Raw genomic sequence first — 20,555 nt, forward strand, 5'->3', positions numbered from 1 at the left:
AGATGATTGAACAGAAGGCTGCAGAGCTGTATCTTAAAATAAATTTTACATCTACACAAACTGCCTAAGGAAATAATGAGTTTCGGGCGGGGGGGTAGTTTAGAAAGCGGATCAGTATTTCCAATTGGTTGAAATGTGCCCTTTTAGCTCTTAGCCCAATTCACTCAGGCACAGCAAGGGTTCAAAACACGGTATGCATGATCAGCCATTGTAGGTTACAGTATCCAGGCCCAATGGAAAAAGAGTATTTCAGCCTCTTAACTTTCCTTGGGTTTTGCTGAATTCCAACCAGACCTGTAAATGTTACTTTAACCTAGTTTTTTAAGGCTTAGTTGACGCTGTCTGTTCATTGGTGTACGCTTACTATTTACACATACTCTTACATTGTGATTGGGCTATCCTGTGTGGCATGTGCTTGCTTCCCAAAGTCCTCCTGAACTGTAGTGGGAGTGAAATGAACAGCAAACATGTTAAAACTGATGGATAAGTTTCAATATGTGGATAGCACGGGTGTGAGTTGGTGGAAATCAGGGAGCATGTATCTTCTGCCCTAAGCTCAGTGAAAGTAACACACCTTTTTATCTTTGAGAAAATGGATATTGCTTTTTATAACTTGCAGTTTGTAAATCGCATATTACGTGGCTCTCATTGCAGCTCCTCAGGAGAGAGCTGTTGCCTTGTTTGGAAATACCACCCTCTCTGCTTAGAGTGGCCAGGAATGGGAAAAGAGACGTAGATGATTAATCAGTAGAAACTTGGCTATCAATGGTAATGCCCTGGTACTGACTCCAGTCACTACTTCCGGCTGATATCTGTTTGGGGGCATCATTTCCTTCTTGCAGCCTGTATAGGCTGGATAGTGCAGCTAAGTACCACTGCTTTGAAGAAGCATTCTGCTTGCAATGGCCAGTCCCATAGCTGGCCTCCAGAGCTGGTCGTAGACAGCTCTTTATTCCTGGTGCCCCATCGTTGGGTGAGTGCTGAGTCTGGTGGTGATAAAGTATGTTTTTTAAAAATAGATTTTTCTCCTTGAAAACAGAAAGGGGTTTGTGTGGTAGGATCCTCCTATTATGGAATGGCAGTAGGTGATTACAAAAGTAAGCCCTTGGTGACAGCAGCACTTCCACTAAAATATGTAAGACACAGACTCTTAACTGATGTGTTTACTGTAATGATTGTCTCAATGGCTGCAAGAGCAGAAGAAACTGCCCCATATGTCATGATACAGATATGGGGTGATCCCCTTCCCCTCTGTTGCTATTAATGTGCCCCTTCAGTGGGAGAAAGTATGGAATACTGGAGTGGGAGGTTCTGTGGCAGTTGATCCCTCCTGGCTAATGAGTAAAATTGGCCTCCCCCGAAGGAACGGGGAAGTTGCTGATACTGGCTTACAAAACTGTTTACAAAAGGAGTTTGTACCAATGAACCAATAAGGGGGAATATTTCTTTGTGCTTCCATTTCTGTGAGAAGTCACAATCACCTGCCATCTAATCTCTCAAAGAGGGAGTTTGCCTTTGTTTGTGCTATGACAGTGTTAAATACTGGTAATTGGGGAGCTAGAAAATGGGTTCCTACAGATGGTGATAGGGCAGCAGGGGATGGTTTTCTATAACACTTCTTATCTTCATATTTCTCCACAGCATCCAGGAGCCCATCCCTGCCATCAGATGTTCATGCTTGCATGACCCAGTTTACAAATATCTGTATAGGCAGCAGCATAGTCTTCATTTGTTCTGCCATGCTGCGTACCAGGAGAAAAGTAATCTGATCTACACCTTGAATGGAAAGGGAAAACCCTATAAATGGGGAAAGCATTGAAGAACCATGATTATATTGAAGACACTGCAATATAAATACTGGTAAAGGTGTTCTATTGCTATTTATCTTTACATGGGTTGCTAGTAGTGATCATTTATAGGTAAGGCTGAGTTCCAGTTTCTATACTACTGCCGCTTTTTCCAATTGGTTATAACTTTCCTGAACTAACTTTTCTTTTCTCTTTCTGGTTCAAAATTTTTCAGATTGGTCTCCGCTGAAAAATGAATGTTTATTTTGGGAAAATTTAAACAAAATTGTTCCAACTTTCAGTTAAAGGAAAGTATATTTTTTTCCATCTTTGCCTTTGATTAACTTACACATTTGAATAGTTGGTGATTTGGGGAGGATGCATTTGTAAAGATACCAAAGTGTAGGGAAGGCCGTCAATTAAGGATATCTTTATTAAAGAATCCATTAGTTTCAGCCACCTCACTTTAAGGTGTCAGGTAAAAGTGCACTGTGAGTTTTTTTTCAGCACTTGAGAAAATCAACTACAACAATTAGCATTGATGTGATGTTAAAGTCACAAAATCAAGAACTCTCCTTAGGAAATCTCAAAAGTTAAGGTTTTACCACAGTGTTAACTCAGTCACATTATTCAAATATAGTACTTTATATTGTAGTTTACCTTCTGAATTGCAAACCTTATATTACTATGTAACCTATAATATATTTTACAGGATATACAAAGTTATTACAGTGGTAGGAAACGTAATGTTGGCTATTTCCTTTATATGTGAATGCTTGATTTCTCAGCATTAACTGTAATTCTTGCATTTAATAGTATGCCTGTTTATGAATTGCAGTAATCATTGGAGGGAGGTTAGTTTAATAGAATAACTAGATAAATGTGTGGCTAACCGGTATTGCTTTAACCCAAGGGTTCCCATTTTTTCATAGTATGGGACATACTTAATACAAAGACTGTCTTGCGGACTGCTTCTCCTCTCATTCACAATCACACAACATCTCTGTGGCAACTACAGTTGCTTAAATAGGAAGGTGTTTAATGTATCTTTACTTTTTTTTAATGCTATTTAACAGGTGGAAAAGAGAAGCCAGCATGTGACCAGACCACTTTTGGGAATCTGATTTAAGGTATAAGTGTTGATGTGATCATCTCCTCTTATTTCTAGTCTGCCTGATTGTAGGTTAATACAGCAATTGCTAGTAAATTTTAAATTCAGCTCGCTTCTGTAATAGCCAGGTGGGGAAGATAGGATTAGTTTAACATGTAGACCATATCCCAGATCACAAACTGCCAAGCAAAGGTCTTTGCAGAGTGCACAGAGGGCTCGTCTGGCTGGAGAGGAAGTACTGGAGGTTGACTGACAAGTTGAGTCAGTGACCTGAATATGGCAGTTGTGCAGGGGGGAATAGACACAACTGAAGGCTCCATGGAATGTCAGTGACCTGGTTATACATACTCTGGGATGGGAAAGGAATGAGGGTACAGCAGAGAGCTCGTCCAAGGCAAGGGAAGTGCTGGACGGTGGGAGACTGGCTCTGGAAGCTCAGTGAGGGGATGGAGACCGAGGTGTAGAGTCACAAGGGAGAAGAGTGGGTGGCAGGCTGGTGCAGTGACTAGGCTAGGAATGGTTTTCAGTGGGTCAGGCATGAGAGTCTAGTTAAGGATTTCTGTGGAATGGGGAGGGGCAAGCGATGGGGGAGACGGTTTGGATTGGGAAGAGAGGGTGCAGCAGAGCTTGAGTGGGGGTGGGACACGATGTAGGGCGCTTGTAGGCAGGTTGGGATGGGAACGGGGGTGTGGTAGGGGGATGCTGAGGGGCAGGGGCCGAGGTTCTAGGGGAATACAGGAAGGGATGGGGTGCAGGGGGATACAGGAGGGGTGTGGGATGAGGAAGGGATTCTAGAGGGGTGGCAGGCAGCCGGGCTGGGTGAGGGGCTCGCCCAGCGATGCCCCGCGGGGGATGCTGAGGCTCGTGTGGAGCTGGCCCCTCCCCCGCCCTGGGGCGGTGGTAGCCATGCCGTGGCTGCTGGGAGCCTCCTGCGCTGGGACCCGGTTGTGGTGGGGGGGCGCTTGGCCCGGCTCGGGCGGGTGGCTGGGAGCCGGGATTGGCTAGCAGGGGCCCGTGTGATTGGCGGCTGAGGAGAAGCGGCCTGGTGGGGAGGGCGCTGATTGGCTGCGGACGAGGAAGCAGGAAGGAGGACGGAGGGGCTTGCTGCTTTCGGGGAGTTAGAGCCGAGCGGCAGCGGCGGAGGAGCCTCTTGTCCCAGCCGTAGTGGCCGCCTGCTCCCGGCCTGTGTGCGCTGGGCGGCCGCGGCGGGAGGGAGGAGCCTGATCGCGACGCCCCGGGGGGCCGCCCCCATCCCGCAGCCGGGAGGCTCCGGAGGAGGGGGAGGCGGCGGCGGAGGCGCTGACGCAGCAGCGTGGAGCCCGGGACTCGGGCGCCCCGGGGGGGGGGTCCAGCTGCTGGATTCCATCCCGGCCGGGGCCTCCGGCTGCCCTGGGCCCCGACGGGCCGGGCCGGCCACGGAGCAGCGCGGGAGAGCGCGGCGGTGAGTCCCACGCGATGGTGCTCGGGGCTCCGCCCGCCCCGGGATCCCGCACGACGGAGGCAGTGGCGCTTGGCTGGCTCCGTCTCCCCGGGTAACTTCCATTGCGGAGCGGGGTGATGGGAACAGGTGCCGCCGAGGGGAGGGGATGCAGCTCCCGCCGCCCCCGAGGCGGTTCCTGCGGGACGCCCCTGCCCAGGGCGCCGGGTCGGGTCGGGAAGACGAGGAACTTTCCGCCCGGATCCGGCTGGGGGAAGGCGGGGGCTGGTTTACTCCGGCGGGTATCCGAGCCCCCTCTCCTGGGGGGGTCCTCTGCCCGATGTGGGCGGGCGGGCGGCCCGTGCTCGGCGGCATGAGGTGACAGATAATGTGGGGTTGGGGCGGCGGAGCCTTTTCTCCACCCCTGCCCTGCGATCTCCGCGTGTGCTCGGGGTGGGGGATCCGGCTGCGTCGGCCTCCCAGAGCTCAGCCACTGTAAGGAGCTGCCCCCTAGGACACTCGCTCTCTCCTGAGCTCGCGAAGCGGGGGCGGGCGGGTCTGTGACCCTTAGGCTGGGAGATGGGGGGCGATCTGACCGCAAAGGGCATCCTGCTCCAGTCTGGCACTTGGGCGAGCTGAAGGACATTGTGGGTTGTTTCCATTTCACCCCGCCCATCACCCTGCTGTCTGAGCGGCTTCCCTTTCCCCAGAGAGTAGAGGAAATGGCCTTTGTGGCAGGTGGGTTGAGCTCTGGTTGTGGTATCATCCGTGCCATATCATATCTGTGACCAGGTTGTTTTGCTCTGGGATTAGCTTTAGGTTTAAAGTTATGTAATAAAACAATTAACTTGGAAACTCCAAATGATGTGGAGAAGGGCATGTGATGGGCTCAGGGGGAAGCACACAAATGAGGTTTGTGCTCCTTGGCCAGCTATTTCTTTTCCTCTGTCTCTCTAAAGTCCTAGGAATATTTTACAATTTGCTAATTCTGAGATGGTTACAAAATCTATACAGAAACTTCTATGTTTTTGGGGGGGAGGGGAGAATATCTGAGACAGATGTCCTTATTAAAATGGCACTAAAGGACAAAGACAAACAGAATGCTTGATTCCTAGATGTTGGGCAACTTGACAGGCAATTTAAAACGGGGGAAAAAAACTGTAGAAGTGACTAAGCATTACAGTCTTAAAGGGAAAAATGTTTGAAAAATGAATCTTGATGGGTTTTCTCTGGAAAGAGCAAGAAACAGAATCACTTGATATTGATTCAAGTGGAGTGTGTTAGCAAGGGGGGAAAACATAAACTTAAGTTTGTATATCCTGTGGTGCATGTGTTTGAAGCAACACCATGTTAAGAAAAATGGAGAAGGAATTCGTTAGAGTAGTGGACTGCCCACAGAGAATGAAAACAAGGTGTCATTTGTCTCCCCCTCCAAAGAAAGATTATGGTTATCTTAACATGATTCCAGGGCGAAATGCCAAGTTTGGATTTGTGAGTACATTAGATGGAACACCTAAATAGATGGAGAGCAGATTGTATATGCTCACTATATAATTTCTTATGCAAGTATAAGGGCTTTTGGTGTTTCATGATAGTGTTTGTTTTCAAGTATCTTTAAAGTAAGATCTAGGGCACTAAATCAGTTTTATAGTTGAATGGAAGTTTGAAAGGTTTGTGTATATATAATGGTAGGTATTTAGCTTGTGTGGCTTATTGTGAGCAGATTAATCTTATGGGTATGCCAGAAATTAGAATAACTACACTAAGTATAAATGTTCATTAAGTAGATAAATTCTCAAACTTTCTCATGGTATAGATCATGTGTTAATAGAGTGACTGGACCATTCCTTTGTTTTGAATTAATTATGTCTGGCAACTAAAGCAATAGTTTATATACAGTAATATTATTTACTGCATTTAACTGACTTTACTGTAATAAGGATTTGTTCTGTTTGGGGTATATGTGGATTAAATCCACCGTCTCCTTTGCTCTTCACTTTAAACGTTCCTCCTCTTCCCCTACACATGCTGCCCATTTGCATGGTTCCCATCGTCCTGGATATTCTCTCTCCTGTTGGTGGCTCTCATTGCTGAGAGAAGCTTGTTTCTTTTGTGTAGCAGTGGCTTCTAATAGAGGCAGCTTCACTGGCTCCTTCTTTCCAGCTGCTTCTGCAAGACACAGGAGCCAGCACCATGTGACTGGCCAGATCTCTGTAGACTAGCAAGTGCTCTCTGGACTACGATTCGAGAACCAGTGAGCTGGATAAATGGAGATGCTAAAATCCCAGGTTATTCCTATTACAATCTGCAGCTCCTTCTACGGTGCATCATGGCAACTCAATCTCTTTAAAAAGAGCAAGTGATATTTTATGAGACAACTTTGAAAATGTTAAATTTAGAACTTATTTTGCCTGTATGGTATGTCTTTCTAAAGAGATAGTAGCCTGCAAACAGGATTTTTCTTAAGAGTACAGCTACTGCTGATACTTATTCCACATCTGAAGTTATAATCATCAGGAGCAGATGAACTTTTAAGAAAACATTTCTGGGCAGTTGGTACTACAGTTAATTGACCTATCCATCAATCTGTCACAATTAGAATATGATAATTCCAGGCTACTACTTCTAAGCAGAGCAAACTGCATTCTGTGATTCTGTGTCTGCAAAACTGTGCTCCAGAATCTGAGCTTTCATTTTAAAAAATGTAAGTTTCTAGCCCTTATGGTTGTGAAGCAAACCTTCCGAATGTGATGCACTGGGCACTATGCATTTCCTTTGAAATCTAATTATAACTAAAATGCCAGCATTAACTAGTTCACTGCTGATCATTTTAGCAGAAATATCCAGCTAATAATGTGCCTATCCCACAATCTGAAATCATTCCCCACACTTTCTCAAGTGCCAAATACCCCAACTGTCCCCTGCTGAGCTGCCAAAAACTTCAGATTCCTTGACAACTTCTGTGATGCAGTTTTGCAACTTCAATACAAAATTATGTTAAACTAATTTTAATTTTTAATTTAGTCAGATTAAACACCTGGAATGTTGCATTAATTGTTTGTATTCATTTTCATATTTAATTCAGTAAATCGCTCTGGTTTTAAATGGAGCGGAAGCCGCTTCTGTTTCCAGGCTGCTGTATGATGAGTGCTGCAGAATCCGGGATCCTTGATGCAGAATTTAGGTTGACCTCACTGAAGTACAGCCTTGCTTATAGATGTACAATTTAGCTTAAAGACCCAGAATTACTGTTGAGGGAAGAAAAATTTACTGTGGAACTTCATGTGTAGGATCTTATCTGGATGATCCAGTTTGCTATCAACTAAAACAGTTATACTGAACAATACAGTGCCATTGCCTTAGTAAAATACTTTTGCGCCATCATGGATTTTGTCATTTGAGAAATCGACCGTTATAACCAGTGACTAAAATAGTCCCACACTTACTTTAGCATTTGGCTTGGTTGAATCTGTAGTTGATGTTGAAATTTGACACATTTGAATATGGGGTCAAATCTTGGGGGAAAAAATATGACTTAGCCCTCTTCAGATTTCTGGCATTAATGTTGATATGCATTTTTGATATAGCAGCATTGTGGGCTGATAATACTGGATTTTGAGCTGGAATTTGGTTACCTTCAAAGCCTCTGAGGTTGTGCATCACTGCATTTAAAGTGGCTTACAGTAACTTGTTGTTGTTTATTAATAAAATTTAACTTTTGTCACCGTTGGGTCTCCTCTCTGTTATCTTTGCTACCTTTATTCATTTTCATCATTGGTTGAAACTAGTGGATTCATTTAGTGTTATGTCTTAGCAATAATTGTCATTGTGCTGTGTGTGTGTGTGTGTGTGTGTGTATTGTGAGCAGCTATTCTTGTGCTTGTACAGTACGTGGTTATTTTACTGAGATGGTGATGAATAATTATTTGGGAAATGTATTCTCTTCTTCAAACACTGATCTTATATACTTCAGTATTGAAACCAAGCTCTTAACAGCAGACCTATCCAAAATAAACAATTGAAAAATTAGAAATCCTAGGCAAACATAGGCATGCAGTTACATTCTGTCATTAAACTCAGGCCACAAGAAAACTAGTATATTTATTGCTGATGATCAGACTTAGTACATCAGAACTTTAAGAGAATCCTCAAAAATGTCCAAATATATTATACAGAGCTCCACACAGGTTTTTGCCCCATCTACTATTCACTGAGCCACCACAAAACACACCGGGGGGAGGAGGGGAAATACACAAAAAAATCACCATGGAGAGAGAACCCACTTCACAATTAATCGATTGAACTAATTAAAAGTCTCCAGTGTCTTCCTTGTGAATAATGAAATGAAAACAGAAGTTCAGAAAAATGGTAAAGTTAACTTGGAAGCATGCTACAGAAAAATGGATGCACGTCAACAAACATTGAAACAAGAAAAAAACAACAAATGCTTAAAATACACATTCTACATTTTATACCACAGAATATGCCATGATCAGGGACAATATTGTATATGACTATTAGGGAAATGTTAGTAAAAATCTTTTGGGATTTCTCTCTACATTCCATGGGATTGCTGAAGGGCTTTTTCCTCTTTGCCGAAATGACATTTAAGATTATGGCATCAAGGCAATTTATTGCTTACAGCAAATAAACTGGCTACGATTCACTAATGCCAGTCTAGTACATATCTTCGGATATTTCCCCAAACTGTCAAGTGTGTGGAACATATTAAAACCTTGGTTTTAGATGGCATCTGTGATAGAATGCTGTGTAAGCAGTTCTTTAAATGTAAATAGCAAAACCATGATTTAGATTGTAAACACTTTTGAGGGGGGGATATCTTAGAATGGGCATGGTGCCTAACACAACGAATTGCCATTCTTAACTGGGGCAAAAACATGCTATTTACATATGTATAAATACACAAATAATAGCACCCGATCTGTACCTAGTCTGTACGTGCTAATATAAAAGTTAAATCATAGTGGTCTTCGCTACTTAAGTTCATGTTGTGGATCCTCAGAATTGAATACATACTGTTGAGTAAAAATAAATCTGAAATGGGGGAGGGGGGGGCTTGAAAACAAATTTCCTTACGAATATTACTCATACCACCTTTGTTTGTTAAGATTTAAATAAAGTTCGATTTTAGGGTTTTGGACAAAATAGTCAATTTCACTTTGCATTCTTGTGCTAGTGCAGGAAGACTGAAATGTTTGGGTCGCAAACACTTCAGCGGAATGTCTAGGTTACTTTTTTTTTTTTTTTAATAACTCTTCCATTGGCATAGGCTCAAAAGACACTCTTATTTTAAGAAAAAGGGTTTTAAATGAAACCAAAATTGAGTCTTTATTGATAGTTTCAAAATGAGTTCAGGTTTTACACCGGTTTTACCCCTTTGCCAATTATTGTGATTTTTACAATCCCATTTTCCTATTGCTGTGTGGGGAACCCCTTCCCCCCCCCAAAATGGGGGAAACAGTATAAAGGGAAAATAATGAAACTGAGTAGACAAAGTGCCTTCAATTGCCCAAAGTAAAAAAACTACCAAATAAACTTCCATTCGATCTCAGTTGTAGCCCCACTGTAAGTTTTAAAAATTCACTTAGAAGTATACTTTAAATTGATGTCCCTTTAAAGGTTTGGTAATGAAACTCCCTGAACGAGGGTAGGCGTTCTGCGTTACACAAATTTACTTACATAGGGGCTCTTGAAATGAGGGAAAACTTTAATGGGTAAAACTAATACTGCTTGTGTGTCCAACTAATCACTTATTTACATTTAATATTCTGTGAAACTTTGATAAAAGGTTACACTGTTTTAGCTAAAACTCTTGAGCTTAAGCAGCACATGCAGATCTCTCTTCAAATTTTGCATGGGCCCTCTGCTAAGAGCACTAAGCCAAGTTATACCAGCTTGCTGTATAATTGCCTTTGTAGCTGATGGAAGGGTGAATGTGTTCTGGCAGCAAGTAGTTATGGAATGTCAGGACACGTAATGTGCCATAGGTCCAACTGCACTAAACAAGTGCACTTGTCTGTACCTAGTGTGTCATTAGCAGTGAAGTGCAGCTAATAAACACCTATTAAGATGAAAAGGTAGAAACATATATTTGTATACTCTGGTGTGTCAGGATGTAGACTCATCATGGCAGCAGTGCTTCCAGAGACTTACATTTTAAGGTTGTTGCGATTGACAGGGCTAGAAACTTCACTTTCGTAATACACTTTTCCCAGCTATGAGTTAACAGCTTAAGCTGGGGGGGAAATAATTGTGCTATTTTGACCTCTGGATTTCATTAAGCTGGTCAGTTTCACTCTTGCTGTTAACTGGTTCTATTCATTTTCATTTTCTGGTTCTTCTACACTAATGCTAATGCAAGGCTGTTTGGTTCCAAAACACTTCAGGGAATTTTTTTTACCCATGTATGCTTTGATGCCATTTACTGATAAGTACATTGTTAAATGTTCAGTTATAATCATAGGCAGACACACAATTAAGTTCAAACAGGTAAATGTTGTGAAAATGGCAGCCAAACAGATTATTGGCATGGTTTTTAGTATCAGCTGATACCATGCATATGTTTGGTACAACACTGTAATATGCTGAGAGAGTTGATGTATAGTAATATTACATGACGGGAAGGATTGGTACATAAATTAGATGTCTTGGGACTTGTATATGTTGTGGTCTCTTTATATACCAGTAGGAAAGACTAAAACACAGTGAAGCATTTTTCTTTACACTCAGGTGTATATGCAAGTATTTGGTGTAGCATTGTTTAATGTGGGATAGATGCAAGTGTTCATAGAAATTGCTCTCTATACAAGTAAGCACCTGGATGGCTAAAGTGGAATGATTTTTTTATTGGAATAAATGGGATTTATTACAGTATCTTATTTCTGAATGTGGTACATTATAGCTTTAGTTCAGGGCTGTCAGTTCTCATGTTAACTTGGGCTTTGACTTTGTTCCTTGTTTAGCTGCAGCTTAATTGTGTGGTTTTCCTTTGTGAGCTACACTATGGTGATGTTTCCTTGCACCCATTGTTAGAGTATTTATTCAAAATATTGCCTCAAATGTTCAGGGGTAGAAGTATGCATCTCCTGAATGAAGTAGGCTGGATTTTTATCCAGGGATTTGGAGCAATCAAATTTTTGAATTGCTCTGCTCCGGCTCTGGGCAAAAACCTACTGGTCCACGCTCCAGCTCCGGACTCTGCTCCAAAGCCCTGTTTTTTATCAAGTAAGATCTCAAAGGTTTTTGTAAACTCTATGTATGTGTGACTTAGTATGTTTTAATTTATCTAAAGTTTTCTTTGAAATTAAAATTGTAGACATTAAGTTATGTAAAACCATTTTTCTTCACAAATGTATCTTAGTCTAAATGTTATTCTTTAAACGAGACCTTAGAGCTGCAGAGACAAAGGTAGATCCTAAGCATGCTGGCTTTCTATTATTGCAGGCTGTGGCCCTGAATGCCTTACTGAAAAGTGTTCTTTAGCTTGTCCTCCAGTACAGTACAGTTTATATAGTGTCTCTTGTACAGACTGTATCTTCAAGTGCTTGTAGAATACCTATAAATAAAACAATTTAACCGCAAAGGAGAAGAAATTATGTGTTATAGGCAAGGGAGAAAAGTTAGTCTCAGTTCAACTGAGTTTGATATTAAGTGGGGTTATACAGAAAGAGCTCTGCAGAAGTCCTTGTACCAGCAACTGCAAAACGATGTGACCGGACTGAGCGGACGGGCTAGTGCTAGAAGTAGAGAAGGGAACCGAATGAAAGATAAGTTTTGTGAAGATGAATCAAGTCTATGGAGGGCCTTAAAAACAAAGGGGAAGTTGAAGTAGATCCTGAAATGAATGGGGGACTCAGTGAAGCTCTCGGAGACTGGCTGTGATATGGTCACTCTTTATTGTAGGTGCCCAAAGTCTGACAAACTGGGATTTGGTGAGACAGTAATGAAGGGAGGGAGTTTAAATATTTGAGGTGAGAGGAACTTAATATCTCAACAGAGGTAATGCTGAGGCATTGGGGTATGCAGGCAATGTTGCAAAAGTGTCAGTGAGCAGATATATGCATATGTAAGAAGAAAGTTCATACTCAAGGATGAAGCCAAGTTTATGGACAATGGAAGCAAATCAGCAGCTAAGGAGAGAGGAGGGGGTTTCTTTGATGTTTCTCCTGTTGCCCAGGTGAACTACAAAGCATTTTAAGAAAAGGTTAGCGGTAGGAAGGTAAGTATTGTCAGGAATAAAGATTGTTTTTAATAGAGTGGTGGGCAGCAGCAGACTCTTCAAGTTGATGAAGGTATCAGAGGAAAAGGAGTTGAGGACAGTAGTAATGTAGGGAGCAACAGAAGAATGATTAAATCAAACAAAAAGAGGTTAGGGGAGAAGGAGGTTTCTTAAGGGACTGGTTATTCCAGGAGACGAGGTGAGAAAATAGTTGTTTGCCCTAATTCATAATGTCAAACCTGGGCAATCATAGATTGAAAGAAGGAAGTAGATTCCTCACTTCTGGCTGGGAGGGGAGGTGATCATTCTGAAGAGGGAACAAGGATTACCAGCATCAGAAATGACTTTGGAGCATAATAGCCTGTGCCACTGCTGCCCATGCTACTGTGGCTACACTACTGTACTTAATGTGCTAGCTCAGATGAGCGCTAGTGCGAGTATGCATATGCAAGCTGGGAATCACACCCCTGTCTTATAGTGTAGACGTAACCATATATACATGGTGCTGTGGAGAGCTTTTCTCAGGTTGTGACATAGCACTGGTACAGTATTTATACCAGTGGGATTGAAAATAACTGCTGTAATGCTCTAAAGTTATTTCTAATGACTGTCGAACAAGTCTCACAGCATGCAGTGTAATGTACCAACACTGACCCACAGCTGCAATGTGTCTTCTCTGTACAGCCATTAGGAGACCTTATAAGTGGCTTTCTTTACAAGAATGCCCTCAGGACTGCAGAGTCTAATTTCTGCTCATTTCCAGAATGATCTCCTCCCCTCCCAGCCTTTCCCCCAGCCAGAAGTGAGGAATCTGCTTCCTTCTTTCAATCTACGATTGCCCATGTTTAACATTGTCTGCCCTAATTCTTAACTATTTTTTTCACCTCCCTTGTCCCCTGGAATAACCAGTCCTTGGGTATGTCCTTGGGGTGGCCAGTGGCAGTAGCGGCATGGGCTGCCCATGCCACTGCAGCAACGCTACTATTTTTAGTGCACTTATTCAGATAAGAGCTAGTGTGAGTATGTGAATGAGAGCTGGGAATCACGCCCCTAGCTCACTGTATAGATGTAGCCTTAATTTACACCAGCTCTCCTGCCTGAAGCTACTAACCAAGATTAAGAACTGTCCTGTCCTTGCCTAAAAACAAACACTCGCACAACCTTAAAACCTTAGTGGGAATTTCGAAGGTGCCTGTGGTCTTGCTATCTAGACAAAAGTATAAAAAGTTAGCAGGGATTTCGGGGTTTGTGATGCTAAGCTCACATAGCCACTGTTAGTCTTTAAGGTGCCACCAGACTCCTTGTTGTTACTGTGGTGTAATAGATCAAATGCCCTACTTGCTGGGGTGAGGGGGCCGCGGGCGTGGCTGCTTGCTTTTTTCTTTCTTTTTTTTAATAGATAATGTGAACTTCTCCAAGTCTTACTGTTTTCTGAATCTCATGCACTGGCCTGTTCAAAACTCCATCTGTCCACCACTAAGTGGACGTGAATCCAATTTAACTTGCATATGTTTCCAAGGTAACCATCAGAAGCAATTGCAGAAATGGACCATAGAGAGGAAGGAAAGTGAACACACACAAGCATTCCTACTATCTCAATACTTGAGCTTTATTAAAATCTAGTTAACAGCAGTAACCCTAATAAAACAGTATAGTAGGTGACCGTGAGATGGTCTTTCTTTGATGGGCCTGCATTCTGCTTAAATGAAATCTCTTCAATTAAAAAAAGAATTAAAATAGCTTCAAGTACTGCCCCTGCCTCTGAGGCCCTTCACCTATTTTTATGGTCTTACAATCACATTTTTGTATTTCAGACTTTCTCCACTTTTGCTCTATGAAAGATCCACGCAAACTTGGGGAAAATGCATGAAGTAACCAATGTAGGATTTTTTTCTTTTTTTGGTACTTGTAATAGTCGGTAAAACATTTTAGACAGATGAAAGATTTTTAGGTTGGCAGCATCCTTTTAAACCAACGAGGAGAAAAATAATAGCTTGCTGCTACTGCACATTATAGTGTGTGTATATGCACTGCTTTGGAAAGTTACTGAGCGTGTGGTACAGGATCAGGTATCCCATAACCCAGGGGTTCTCAATCCTTTTCTTTCTGAGGCCACCCCCACCCCCCAACATGCTATTAAAAACTCCACGGCCCACCTGTGGTACAACAGCTGGTTTTCTGCATATAAAAGCCAGGGCCTGCGTTAGGGAGTAGCAAGCAGGGCAATTGCTGGGGGCCCCAGTGAAGCTAAACTGTTCAGGCCTTGAGCTTCAGCCCCGGGTGGTGGGGCTCAAGGCCTTGAGCTTCAGCCCCGGGTGGTGGGGCTTCAGCTTTCTGACCTGGGCCCCAGCGAGTCTAATGCTGGCCCTGCTTGGCAGACCCCCTGAAACCTGCTTGCGTCCCCCCAGGGGGCCCCGGACTCTTAGTTGAGAGCTGCTACCATAACCAATAGAACGTGCTTCAAGGACAGTATTTTATACACAGACTTGAGGATTTCCAGCTGCATACTGGTTGAAAGACTAAACTTACTTCATTGATACAGAAGGCAGGGAAGGGCTGCTAATGAGGTCCACAGGCTGCTCCCTGGTGAAAAGCCCAGCCTTCTGCCATTCCCAATTGCTATGAAAAGGGTGGATGCTGGGATTCGTGCTAGTGTTCTATCTCCCTACTTGGGGGCTTCAACTTTAAAAGAAGCCTCTGACTAAATAGGTATCTTACATATTTGAAACATCCTCCTTCCCCTTCATGACCCAGCCCTTCTCTCCAAAAAATTTTTTGCTAGGAAGATGAAGGAACTCTATCTAGTCTCCCCATCCAGAGCCTCCTGGCTACTGCAAAGAGGGGCTGTGTGGGCAAGAGCTGGTCTTCATTATTCTTCCACATTCCTCAACTTTGATTGCTTTGCTTCTACTCCTCAAATACCATTGCTTTCCTCTGCTACTCCTATCTTTTCACAGCAGCAGTAGGAAACTGACATGATTCTTGGCAGTTTCTGGGCTGCCTGTAGGTTCCTGACTAGAACTAGAACCACTAGTCCGCATAGGGAGATTCCACAACTAAAATTTGCATCCGCTCTGTCTTCATATAGCCTACATGATTTCTTTAGCAAAGCATGCCACTGCGTTCTCAGGTCCACCAACTGTCAGTAGCTCAGCTCCTAGAAACGTTCAGATAGGGAGTTGCTAGTGTTTCCTAAAGTCACTCTGGCTTTGCTCCACTTGGCAGCTCTCTCCACTTCAGGCATCCTTCGCTGATCTTCTCTCCAGTCAGTTTTAACAAATTGTCACAGAATGAGAGACAAAGTACAAGCTACCATCTGGGGTCCTTTTGAGCTAGCAGATTTGAGCTGTTTTTATTTTTGCCCCCGAGGGTCTGTCTTGGTGATCTTGCATTGATGCCCTTAATACTTTGAGGAAATTTTCTTGCCATATCATGTACTGCAGACTTTCCACCTCAACGTGTTCTGTATCTCCGTGCATTTTGGTCATGACACCTTCTATTGCTCAGTCACCACTCTCAAGATTTAACAACTGGACCCTCGGATCTGATGCTGCATTTGTCCTTTCCTGCAGTTGATGTGGCTTAGATTTTTCTTTTGGGTTCTTCTTTTTCAGGGTGTCTTCCTCTTCCTTGATGCCTGAGAAGGAGGAAGCCAAGCGAATTCTTGAAGAGTTGATGTAGCCATAAAATGTCCTTCACAGATGAATACAATTGCTATATTTTGTTCTTGGGGCTCTGATAATGTGCACACATGTCAGATCTGCTTGGCGATGTTGCTCAGAGCTGTCTGGCTTCAAGGGGCATACCTGAAGGTTCTTATAAGGCACCCTCAAGGTGTTTCCATAAATCCTGCCTGTATGATTCTGAAAGATTTCCGTGAAGAAGCCTGAGTCATGTCCCTTTGTTGGGCATCTGAATTTGATGTTTGCACCACTCCCCAATGAGCACAAATCCAGTTATCCATAAGGATCACCAGATATGCTTCACCTGTTGTTTCATGGTGAGTTGTGTTGATGTCAAAGTTGAAGTTTTCCCTTGATGAGGCATCGCCTCTGCAGAAGTTCTGAAGGTATGAGGAGCCAAGAGTCTCCAAATAATCCTGTCTATCTGTATGTATGTATAGATGCAGCATTATTTGTGGAACCTTGATTTATTTTTTTTAAATGATGGTGTATGTTGACTGACTGCCCACCGTTTTTCAGTTTCATGTCTCAGCTTGCTTTGAAAGTGACGACATTTTGACATGAAGCAGCTGTCCCAGTCCCAATGCAGGTTGGTGCTCTAATGCTGGTGTAGGACCTTTATATCGCACCTATGCATATGTTCCCAGGCATATCACCCAGGTGATGTCTGTGTGATTAAATTTGTCACATACTACAGTTTATCATGCACTTGTAGCTGCTTCACTAATCCATCTCCCTTGGGATTTATTCTAACATTCCAAACCCCTGAGCTGCTTCAAATAGACACCATCTTGTCAACTATCAACTTGCAAAGGAGAAACAGTTCCCTTTTGTCCCTACATATGTAGAATTCCCTCCAAATATTCCCTATTTGAGCCTCAGGCCAGCAATATTTAGCACTGCATCAGTGATGGCTTTCTCGATATAAACATCACAATTTAAAGTCAGATGTTTCACGCGCTTGTTAGAGGATCTAGAAACAGGAACTTTATACCATTGGAAAGTAGAGGTCCTGCACTTCCCACTGAGGCCTCTTACCGAAGGGCCAGAGATATTGGACGTTAAAACATGAAACTTATGTACAGAAAAGTGATTGTATCTGACTTTCAGAGGTTTTATGGTTCCTTCTGAGCTCTGTATAGTTGTATTCATGGTAATGAAGGCACCTGGTTTTGCAGGCAGAGGGAAAACATAATCCAGTAAAAATTTCAATAGTCTTAAAATGGTTCTTCTGTAATGTGTGGCATATACATACATACCACATGATAGCATGGTAAAGATTTTACCAGCACCTGTTGACCTGCAGGATTAATTTGTGGCACTGCCACTTGTAAGAAATGCTGCTATCCTGAAATCATGAAAATAACCCTTTTACTATTCCACATCACCATCTCTTCCAAACCAAAATTTTAAAATAGTTAAGGTTGCTAAGTGCAATTCAATAGACGACATACCACTGAACACATCTTAAAAACAAAAAAAGACATCTAAGCTAAGCTTACATAAATTTTGACACCAACTTTAAGTCCCCATGGTGCCTAGGGCAGCCCTCACTGGTAATGCCAATGTCAGGGCAGGCTGCAAAATGTAGAGCAGATACCCACCATTCTTGGGAGTAACACTGAAGTTAAACTCCCCAACCAGTCACAGACTGTGCTTCTGATCCCCGACACCGGTTATCAAAAAGAAATCACACAGCCCTTCATTGCATTCCAGTTCGCTGGCTCCCAGTTAGCACGTAGGTCCAGTACAGTGAGAACTTAAGTTATTTAAAAAACTCTGCTCACATATACAAAATGTTCTTCTGACCCCAAAGGATCAGCCACGTTACCAGATCAGTATGGGTTTGGATCTTACCCAAATACTACGCTGCCAACCAATCCTTTAGTGTCTCTAAACTAAAGGTTTATTATAAAGAAATAAAGAACAAGAAGAGAGACGTTAAATGGTAAAACAGTCACATACATACAAAGACTACAAAGTCCATCAGGTTCCTAGTAGTATTGGTGAGTCTGCTGGCTTGAAAGTCCCTCTGGAACACATCCACAGCTTGGATGGGTCATTCAGTCCTTTGTTCAGAACTTCGTTTGTAGGACGTATCAGAGGGGTAGCCGTGTTAGTCTGAATCTGTAAAAAGCAACAGAGAGTCCTGTGGCACCTTTAAGACTAACAGAAGTATTGGGAGCATAAGCTTTCGTGGGTAAGAACCTTACTTGCATCTGAAGAAGTGAGGTTCTTACCCACGAAAGCTTATGCTCCCAATACTTCTGTTAGTCTTAAAGGTGCCACAGGACCCTCTGTTGCTGTTTGTAGGAAGGTTACTTCAGAGGTTAGAAGCAGAACTGAAGACAAAAAGCAGAAGATGGAGCCAGGGCTGGCTTTAGCAAATGCGGGGCCCGATTCCTGGGGCTTGTACTCACTGGGCGGCGCTCCCAGTCTTTGGCGGCACTTCGGATTGCTGGCGGGGGAAGGGGGGTCGCGGGGCTTGCCGCGCTCCGGCCAGGGTCGTGGGGCTGTGGGGCAGCCGTGCTCCAGCCGGGAACGTGGGGCTGCCGCGCTCCGGCTGGAGCTCCAGCTGCAAGAGCGGGGGGGGCCGCAGGGCTTGCTGCGCTCCGGCCGGGGTCACGGGGCCGTGGCGCTCCGGCCAGGGTTGCAGGGCCACGGGGCTGTCGTGCTCCAGCCGGAGCTCCAGCCGGGAGAGCGGGGCTGCGGGGTTTGCCCTACTCTGGCCGGCGCTCTGGCCAGGGGAGCGGGGCCACCGAAGATTTAAATTTAAAAAAAAATTTAAATTTAAAAAAAATTAAAAAGGCGCCTAAGGCGCGGGGCCCGATTCAGGGGAATCGAGCGAATCGGCCTAAAGCCGGCCCTGGATGGAGCTGCCTTCTATAGTCTTTTGCCACGCAGATTGATTTCCTTTGTTCTAAACACAAGCTGCCCAGCACATGTCCTGGAAGCCTTAGAGTTCTGTCCATAGGTATGCCCCTGCACGCCTTGCTGAGTCATAAAGTGTATGCCTTGCCTTCTCTCAATGGGTCAGTTGTATAGCTGGTGTCCCTTGATGGGCTGTCAAGCAGGCTAGGCAGTGCTAATGCCAATCTGTCTGGGGGTGTCACCCAGATGCACAGCACAAGTTTGGAACTACAGACACGCATACATATAAAACTTACAACACAAAGGTGATACAAACACACAACTGAGATCATCATACTTGGCAAATAACATTTTTTGCAGATACCTTACACGGCATATCTGGCATAACCCATTGCAATTTTACTATATTGGTATTCATGATATCCTAAAGTGTCTCTCAAATTCCATACAACATCACACCCAGTCATGCATGTGCGTGTACACCACTGAACAGAAATCCTCAGTGAGCAACTCCCCCAAAAAACCTTAACACTCACCCTTTAAGAGAACTCACAATAAAGGAACAAAAATATTGATCTCATAGCTTTCACTCAGAACTATACATGAATATTTATACCTTATTTTATTCAGAGAGTTTTTTTTTTTTTTTTAGAAGTCTGGCCTATTTTCCAACCATAAAGGACCAACAAAATCAAGAAATACTTTGATTAGATTCAGGTAGTCTGAATTGTATTGAAAATGTCTTGAAACTTCAGAAAAAATCAACTCTAATTTTTTTAATTTAGATTAAATATTTTTTTTAAAAAGCCTTAATTTCAAATTTAGAAACCTATATTCAGGCCTAAACTTTCTATAACTTACTAAAATCATTTATATATAAAAAAAAAATTCAAGCAGTATGTTTGCTGAATTTTTAAAAAAAATCAAACCACTCCACTGTTGGAAAAGTACTAGCTAAGCACCTTGATCTGGAGTCTGAATTGCTAAACTAGGTTTTGCTAGCAGTAGCCTCTTCCAATCTCTGGATAAAAACTAAGCAAGAGGATGAAATCTACTGGTTCTAAAAACAAACTTGAAGGACATGGTGACCAGATACAATCAGTTAAATTCACTAAGTACAGATACTGTGTCCTATTAATAATAAATTAATAATAAATCAGTTATATTTAAATGCAAAATGTGTGTTGCTGAACTTTTCTTATAAGTTAGTCCCTTTAAGATAGCACTTTTAAATTGTTTATTAAATAAAACTTGGTGCATTTTTAATTGAACTCAGTTTCCATTGAAATGCAGCTTGATACACACATGAGTTTTTTTTTTAAATTGTCACTTCCTAAATGAATGATGCATTTCTTAACAATAAACAATTGTAAAAAAATAAGAATTTTAATAAATGTAAATTAAGCTATATAATTGCTTAAATGTGTGTAGTTGTGTATTTTCTTGT

At 42.9% G+C, this 20,555-nt stretch overlaps 1 protein-coding gene across 1 annotated transcript in view; it reads left to right on the plus strand.

Annotated features, from left to right (window-relative positions):
- The first annotated feature begins 4,328 nt into the window (after positions 1-4,328).
- Positions 4,329-20,555, plus strand: part of BAHD1 (bromo adjacent homology domain containing 1) — a 66,970-nt gene continuing 50,743 nt past the window's right edge. The window contains exon 1 of the mRNA XM_065404133.1: positions 4,329-4,339. The gene's annotated coding sequence lies outside the window, so the exon portion shown is untranslated. The remainder of the gene's footprint in view (positions 4,340-20,555) is intronic.

The sequence above is a fragment of the Emys orbicularis genome, chromosome 4 (genome assembly GCF_028017835.1).
Source record: "Emys orbicularis isolate rEmyOrb1 chromosome 4, rEmyOrb1.hap1, whole genome shotgun sequence".
Lineage (NCBI taxonomy): Eukaryota > Metazoa > Chordata > Testudines > Emydidae > Emys > Emys orbicularis.